Genomic DNA, 9,378 nt, shown 5'->3' on the forward strand with positions numbered 1-9,378 from the left:
ATTGAGATACCACAAATGGGCTAAATATAGCCCCCAAATGGAAAACGAGCGAGGTCCCAACTAAAGAAGAATGGCAACTTAAGCTGACAGAATATGCACAACTTGCAGACTTAACATATAGAATAAGAGAACAAGAAGAACATGCGTTTAGAGAAGATTGGAAAACGTTCATTTAAAGGTGAAAGGTAAAGGACCCCTGGACGGTTAAGTCCAGTCAAAGGTGATTATGGGGTTGTGGTGCTCATCTCACTTTCAAGCTGAGGGAGCCGGCGTTTGTCCACAGACAGCTTTCCAGGTCACGTGGCCAGCATGACTAAACCAGTTCTGGCGCAACAGGACACCATGATGGAAACCAGAGCACATGGAAATGCTAGGTTGGCAGGAGCTGGGACAGAGCAACGGGAACTCACCCCCGATGCATGGATTCGAACTGCCGACCTTCTGATCTGCAAGCCCAAGAGGTTCAGTGGTTTAGACCACTGGGCCACCCGCGTCCCACTTTCTCATTTACCTGGAAGGAACTCCCACTGAGCTTGGCGGGGCTCATACTCGAGTAGGACCAAACTGTTACCCTGTGAAAACTTCCCCCTACTGCCTTCATTGTTGCAGCCTCATCAAACAGCATGTCACGTAGCAACACCGACAAGCATCATTGTCGCCGCTTGTCAGGTTAATTTATGTACGCATTGCAGTATTCATCCTAGGACTTGCACATGGTCAGTTAAAGCAGGTAAGGGAAGTGGCTGGATTTCAGATGGGAATTGTGCCTGTTTGTATTTTAACATGTAAAACACCTCCTGGATATCTTTTATGCATTGCAGGCAAAAACAAACAGACTACACTAAGGTACTGTACGGATCCCCCGGGAGCGACAGAACTCAATATAGTGTGTGATTTGGTTATCCTTACCTTTGATGGGTTCTTGCACAAAGAACATGTTTGGGTTTTTTTGTTACTTCGTAGCGTGTGGTTAATACCACCGGGAAGTGATTCCGCCGTCAGAGACAGATGCCAGGTCAGCTCTCATTGCTGTAGATGAAAATTTTGCTATTAGTATTCTCCACCTTCCTACTAATGAACTGTCTAATCACATCGCGGCTGTCTGTACTGATAATCCTCCCCTGTTGCCAAGGTTGCAAGAGGTTTTCAAAAAGAAAAGAAACAATATTTTTGCAACAAGAGCCTTCTACACGCTCCACATTAAACAGATTGCAGACTTTTTTTTAACCTTTTAGACTCAGGTTCAGCAAGTGGCAGCTCTTGGGGAAAACCTGTCATCCTTGAAGGAGCCGCTTGCTAGTAACTTGCCAATTCAAAGGTAAGTGAGAGTGTGGAGTGAACAATCATTGTGGTTCTTTGGCATAAGGACTGGACCTTTGGCCCATCACCCACCTTTTCTTTCCCAGAACAACCTCTTCACCACCTTAGTGAGATAGAATCAGCATGTGTTTCCTGTAATAAATGTAGCTTTCTTATTTTTCCTAAACTCAGAGTGTCAGTGTGATTATATCCAGGGCAAAGTTTGCTCTTCCAACAGGGATTCAGTATTGAGATCAATTTCTTCTGTGGATATATATAGATTTAGATAGATTAGATTAGATAGATTAGATTAGATAGATTAGATTAGATAGATTAGATTAGATAGATTAGATTAGATAGATAGCTAAATATTTAAATTTTCTGTTTTACAATTTGGAATATTCATGTATACAACCTTAAAATATCAGTGATTTCCCTTCTTCTCTTTCCATGGTTCATTTTACATAGCATAAATCCTTGCATATTTTATATAAACTAAACCATTCAGTATTCCATTATTACTCCCATCAAAACTTATTTACACTGTTGAATTTATCTCAATGCTGCCAATGTTTTCAAGGGTACTCAGTCCCCCCCCCCCTATATTCAGTAAACATTTCCCAATCTTCTTTAAACAAATGTTCTTCTTGTTCTCTTATTCTATACGTTAGATCTGCAAGCTGCATATATTCCATCAGTTTAAGCTGCCATTCTTCTTTGGCTGGGACTTTGCTCGTTTTCCATTTTTGGGCTAACAAAACACAGACCGCCATAGTGGCATACATACAATTTCTGCTGAGGGTTTTAATGCCAAACGTCAGCAGTCCACAGGTTGCCAACCCAGATCTACTCTGACTTGTAACAGCCCATCATAGTCTCTGGCAAAAGTCTCTCTCACCCCTTTTCCAAAAGTGGCACATTCCTGGAAGTCTTTCTTTTTAAGTAATTCTCTTGGATCAAAGAACCTTGTGTGGGAATTAGACTCTAGTGCCCATTTGCAGAGCATGCAAAAGACAGCCCTGGTCCCTTTAATTACCGTAGTTCTATTTCCCCCTCCTATAAAAACTACGCAAGACACTCTCTGTATAAACTTCAAAGAGCAAATAACTTTTACTTAGTGTACTTGTACTTGCAGATTAAATATACAACACAGGTACTTAAATTGCTAAAATGCTAAAATGTCCCTGGGGCTTAAGCCTGGGCAGTGTGTATGGAGATCCTCAGCCGCCCAGATGACAAGACCCCTGGCCTCGCTGATGAGGTCCAAAGGAAAGCAGAGCAATACATTTGGCACCAGCTTGGCTGAATGAATTGCTGGAAGGAGGTGTACAAGGTACTATTCAAATATCTCAGGGACTTCATTCCGAATTTGTGTAGGGTTTACTCCTCAACTTTTTCTTCTCTGAAATATATCCCTCAAGGCAGCGGAGATTTAGGATCAGAGTTTTCCTTCTCCTAGATCAGGCATAGGCAAACTCGGCCCTCCAGCTGTTTTGGGACTACAACTCCTATCATCCCTAGCTAACAGGACCAGTGGTCAGGGATGATGGGAGTTGTAGTCCCAAAACATCTGGAGGGCTGAGTTTGCCTATGCCTGTCCTAGATGGGCTATGTTCCCAGGTTGACAGGCCTCGTCAGCCCCTCATTTCCCTCTACAGCACGTGCAGAAACTGCCTTCTTGAATTGTAAGATTTTGAATTTGGGGTTGTAGATTTGTGTGTGTGTGTGTGTCTGTGTGAAAAGATCACAGCTATCTAAAGTTGCTGCACAAAACACGCTAAACATTAGACAGCATTCTAGATCCTGGACCAATACAGAATAAGCCTCTAAGGGATGTCATGTCATTGTCAAACATTTGTTCAGACAGCGTTCATCTTAATTTTGATGCATTTCTTACATGCTACAGCTTTGTACTAAACTTACTACTGGAAGATTGTCATGCTAAATTTATGTTCAGAAAGCACGGATGTGCTCATAACCTTTAACCACTGATCTGAAATTCTCCATACATTGTTTTCTCCAAATCTTGCTCAATCCAAGCCAGAAAGGTATGCATTATTTAAATTCCCAATGCTGAGGACCCAATTTTTCACACCTGCAAAGTCAATGAAAGTGTTTTCCTGCTTTGGAGAGGAGAAACAATGAATTGATTCAAATAGCCACATTATGACTACAAATGTAGCCAACGGCTGCAACTTCAAGCAAAGTTTCCAAGGAGTGAAATCAGTTGGAGTTTACTTCTGAGAAAACATGATTACAATTGCAACACATTTGTTTTAAATTCATAGTTATCATGGGCATCAACAAATTGCACTTAGAATTTTACATTTGTCAGTTGAAAAACAAGCCAGGGTTTTTGTGTAGGAATTACTGTAATGAAACCAAACCTTAAAAGGCCTGCAAAATGTTGTTTGATGCCCCCATAATTTTGAATGTGTTTTTCTGACAGGTGTAAGAGTGCTAATAAGGTCACTGTACCATTTTCTAAGCGTGAACTAATTGGAAGCAATTTTACAGAATGTAACATCTGCATGCTGAAATGTGGGTCAAAGAGAACAAATCTGAACACCAATCTCTTGCAGATGTAGATGCAAAACTTATTATCGTAAAAGGGGCTATTATAAAAAATAAACACTTTCTCCCCGTACAGCATAGTCTTTCAGGAAAATCAGAATTTAACATACTAAACCTGTGCACCAAATTACATAAATAATGCAAATCTATCATAATCAGGCAGTTGACTAGGAGATGGTAGCTAGTTTTCTGAAATGCCCACATGAAAATGGAAGAGCTCTGTTGCACAGGGTACTTATCCAGGTAACTATGACAACATGAGGGGCCTGTAGCTTATACTATCATCAAGCTGCAACTTGACTTTGGAATTTGTGCTCAACCATATTTCATTGGTGTAATATCGTTGTAGACAAGATGGTCTGGAGACAAACAAGGAGAGAAGGTGTAGTCCCCCTCTTTTTCACATTTCTATAGGGATTTTTCATGGAGAGGCTGTCATGTTGGAAAACGATGGCTGGACTAGAGTGCTGAGATGAGCGCCTTACTACCTGTGCACTTCCATCTTTCATTTTTCTAATACAAAAAAAATACCGGATTTGCACCAAAGAGCAGTTTTTTAAAAAGTGTGTCGCTCCAAGCCACATGATGATTTGGAGTCACTCGAATGAAAGGCTGCTATACACCTTCACTCCCATTTTTCCTTTCCCATCTGTACCTGCAAGGGCGAATTTTATTTTAATTTCTAACATGGGTGTTTTGTGCCCGAAAACTTCTGCACAAAACAACTGTTCCACTGTGGACACTGGGAAAGCGAAGGCTGCCTCCTTTCCTTGGAGGTGATGGAAAGAAAATGAGAGAACGGGCGTGTGGCAGTGACCCTCCGTGATATCACACTGCACACGTAAGAAAGCCCATCAGATTGAGAAAATCTGAATTTAGTGGAGGGCAAAGTCTGGACCACCAGTGGGATGAGAACTTTGTTGTGAAGAAAAAAACCAACCAGAGATGCGGGGTTGTATTCAACTAACTTGTATTCAAATTAGACCCACTGAAATTAATGGGCCTGCATTGGTGAGGTCTATTAATGTCAATGGTTCTACTCTGAATACAACCTTTAGTGCTTCTTATTAGCTGCCTTGGAAGGTTTTATATGCTTAAAGGCATAATGGGAATAAATAAATATCGCAATGACATTCAAATGCCTTCTTGCTGAAGAAATATGCTGATAAAATAGTCATAGAATCATAGAATCATAGAATCCTAGAGTTGGAAGAGACCACAAGGGCCATCGAGTCCAACCCCCTGCCAAGCAGGAAACACCATCAGAGCACTCCTGACATATGGTTGTCAAGCCTCTGCTTAAAGACCTCCAAAGAAGGAGACTCCACCACACTCCTTGGCAGCAAATTCCACTGTCGAACAGCTCTTACTGTCAGGAAGTTCTTCCTAATGTTTAGGTGGAATCTTCTTTCTTGTAGTTTGGATCCATTGCTCCGTGTCCGCTTCTCTGGAGCAGCAGAAAACAACCTTTCTCCCTCCTCTATGTGACATCCTTTTATATATTTTTTATATATTTATATATTTTTTATATATTTTATAGTCTTGTGAATAGTAGAGAGCTATGCTAGTTGCATTGGCCATAAGGTCATCAGATGCAATTGCACAAAGATCAGCAAGATAAGTCTTACTGTATGCTATGATTTTCCAAGGGAGCCTTTTTAAAAGGAAAGACTCATAGCCGAAAGAGACCTTAGCACTTTTAAGAGTTCAAGGATGTTTGGCTTCCAAAGGTGAATTATCACACCAATTTCAATCGTGATAATGGATCACTTAGCACTCACTTAGGTATTTGTAGTAACAACCTTAAGGGATGTTCAAACCTCAAATAAATACAGCTTGGAGAAGAATGTAAATTACAGCCACACTATTAATCAGTCTGTCTTTGAAACCAGAAAGCCTGCAGAATTTCTTTTTTTGCTGGCAAAAGAAATTTGGTAAGTTTGTTAAGAGATGGTGTACTGATGTGTGTAATAAGAATTGAACTGAAAAAAAAGAAAGAAGAAACGTCAGAAATTTGGGGTTATTTCTAAATGGCAGGACTGTCCTCGACCATTTTCACATCTGAAGTCAAAATGACACACCTTGAAAAATAATTGTGTGCAACAAAAATAGAAATAGAAATAGAAAAATTAAGTGAGACTATAGAGGAGAGGGGGAAACTGGGAAACAACTTAGAGTGCAATGCCACATTCTGTATGAAAAATGACAATGAATAAAGCAAATATTGATACCCCTTGCCAGTGTGTGTGTGTGTGTGTGTGTGTAATGAATGATACAGGAAGAGACTGGAGATAGAAATATGGCAGCCCACCCTTTACTTGCTCTTCAAAGTCCCTGATTCACTCTGGGCAAAAGAGTTGTCACCTGTTTTACTTGCCCCTACTGCTGTCTCTAAGGGATGCGGGTGGCGCTGTGGGTTAAACCACAGAGCCTAGGACTTGCTGATCAGAAGGTCGGCAGTTCGAATCCCCGTGACGGGGTGAGCTCCCGTTGCTCGGTCCCTGCTCCTGCCAACCTAGCAGTTTGAAAGCACGTCAAATTGCAAGTAGATAAATAGGTACCGCTCCAGCGGGAAGGTAAACGGCGTTTCCGTGCGCTGCTCTGGTTTGCCAGAAGCTGCTTAGTCATGCTGGCCACATGACCTGGAAGCTGTACGCCAGCTGCCTCGGCCAGTAAAGCGAGATGAGCGCCGTAACCCCAGAGTCGGTCATGACTGGACCTGATGGTCAGGCGTCACTTTACCTTTTACTGCTGTGTCTAACTGCTACTTGATACTTTGTATAGGATTGCTAATTATAAAAACATGGCTGCAAGCACCACACAGTGGGAGAGCTCAGTTAAACCTGGGAGAGCTGCTATCTTTGTCCATGTGTTTTACAGTATTTTATTTATTAAATTTACATATTTCCCTTCATCTGAGGATCACAGGGTGGTTTACAATATGGAAACAAAAACACACAAACCATAATAATAAACAAAAACAATACCCCCCCCCCCAAGTTTCAAATCCCATAGATGTTTAATTAGTCAAAGGCCTAGGTCTAGGAGAAGAGGAATGCTTTCACCTGCTGCCTAAAGATGCATAATGAAGACACCAGGCAAACCTTCCTGGAGAGAGCATGCCACAAATAGCCGGGGGGGGGGGGCACTGCAGGAAAGGCACATTCTTGTGTTGACACCCTCCGGACCTCTCATGGAAGAAGCACATGAAGAAGGCATAGCCTCCAACATTTCTCTGATGAAAATAGGGATATCCCATTCCATAATGATAATGTAACTATTTATACCCCACACATCTTACTGGGTTGCTCCAGCCACTCTGGGTGGCTTCCAACATACATATAAACATAATAAAACATTGAACATTAAAAAAATAAACCCCTATACAGGATTGCCTTCAGATGGCTCAGGGGCCAGATAATTCCATACCTTCCAACTTTTCTCTAGCGAAAATAGGGATGTCCTAAGCAAAAGCAGGACATTCCAGGATCAAATCAGAAACTGCAGCTGTTGTACAAGGGATGACTATTATGACTGGAATGTAATTGAAAACAGTAAGATTTTGGAATGCAGAAACAAAGTAAATCGCCAAATGACCAATTCTAGCACGTGGGGGGCCACTAAAATTATTTAATTTGGTATTTGAATGATTAGTATTAGCAATTGTATTATAATTTAGCATTGATATAATGAGGCTATGTAATAATAAAATTTAAGGTCATATATATATATAATAAATGTTCATAAATGTACCAACCAAGCTCGTACATAGATATGTGGACCACATGTCTGGAGCAGCACAGGAAGACCGCCCTGAAACCATTTTGACTCCCAAACTGACCAAATGTTTTCTCTGCAAGGAGGGAGGGGGTGAGGGAACCTTCCCATTGTCTGAGGAATTGGGTAATCACCATCTCAAGGGAATGGACATACTACCAGAAAAGGCAATCAGATAAGGCATTATCAGATAACCTGGCAGACAGGAAAAACAACATTCAAAATTATTGTTATAGACGGTGTTATGTACTGAGTTGAATAGGATCCAAACTGTAGCAGTCTGATTGGTCCTAGAACAATAGGATCCAAAAGGCAGCAGTCTGATTGGTCCTAGAACAATAGGATTCAGAATGCAGCAGTCTGATTGGTCCTAGAACAATGCAGCAGTATGATTGGTTGGCAGGAACCACCCAATCCTGCTCCAGATAGAAGTGAATCCACAACCTGATTGGCTTACAGTAGAATTCCAGAATTAGCCAATCATGTGCAGCCCATTGTGTAAATAATGTATATAAAGCAGATACTGTGAGGGGACATTTATTCATTCCTCCTCACCACTATGAGCTGAATAAAGAGCATGAAATCACTTTGCGACTCTGAGTATATTTCACTGGCGACGAGGGTGGGATCCCGCTGAGCTGACTGCCACACACAGCACCGCAGCACCGCCAACTGCCGCACCGCTGCCTCGCACCGTGTATCCAGGCTTCAGCTCCGGGGCACAAGGAACTCAGAATGGCAGCCAACAGCAGCTTCTCGCCATTCAACCCAGCATCTGGAGACTGGGAAGCGTACGCCTCCCGTTTCACCTTCCTCCTAGAAGCCAAAGGGGTCACCGACGAAGAAGACGCCAAGAAGAGGGCGATATTCTTCAGCGTCTGCGGAGAGGAGACGTTTGAAATCGCCCGGGCTCTCCTTGCGCCTGAAGACGTCGCTACTGTTCCATACAAAACAATAATGGAACAGCTGAAGGGGCACTTTTCGCCGCAGCCCTCAGTGGTGGCTCGTCGAAATGCCTTCTACGCAAAGCGGCAAGCCCCTGGGGAAACCATAACTGGGTTTGTGACCTCTCTCCGCCAAGCCGCCCGGTTCTGCAACTTCTCAGAGCTGGAGAACATGCTTCGTGACCGCCTCGTCGGTGGCCTGAAGGATGAGAAGCTGCAACGGCGCCTCTACGCTAAGAAGGACCTAACGTTCCAGGTCGCTCTGGAGGAGGCCCTGGCAACAGAAGCTGCCGAGAGGTCGACCCAAGAGGCACGGCCGAGCCTGCCATCCCAACCGAGGGTCCACCGTGAAGACCTCACCGACGACTCAGGATCCGACAGGGAGGAGGTGCACCGAGTACAGCAGCGCACTCAAGCAGCGCACAGACCACAGCTGCCTCGACGAGAAGGAGGGAACTGCGCAAGCTGCGGGGAGAGTCACGAGAGGAGGACCTGCCGTTTCCGCAACGCAGAGTGCAGGCAGTGCAGAAAATCGGGACACATCGCCCGGGTGTGTCGGGCTCGGCCCACCCGACACCAGGCATCAGATGACCAATCCAAGAGCCCCAGGTCCCGGGGCCCAACGCACCAAGGCAACTCGACGGAGCTCACGGACTTCCAGGTATACCAGTTGCCCCACCCCAACGTAGAGAAAATTTATGTAGAGGTACAGATAGAGGGGGCCCCATGCCGCATGGAGCTTGACACGGGTTCAACTCTATCCATAATCTCGGCAAGGACCTTA

The sequence above is a fragment of the Podarcis pityusensis genome, assembly GCF_964106645.2.
Source record: "Podarcis pityusensis genome assembly, chromosome: 6".
NCBI lineage: Eukaryota > Metazoa > Chordata > Lepidosauria > Squamata > Lacertidae > Podarcis > Podarcis pityusensis.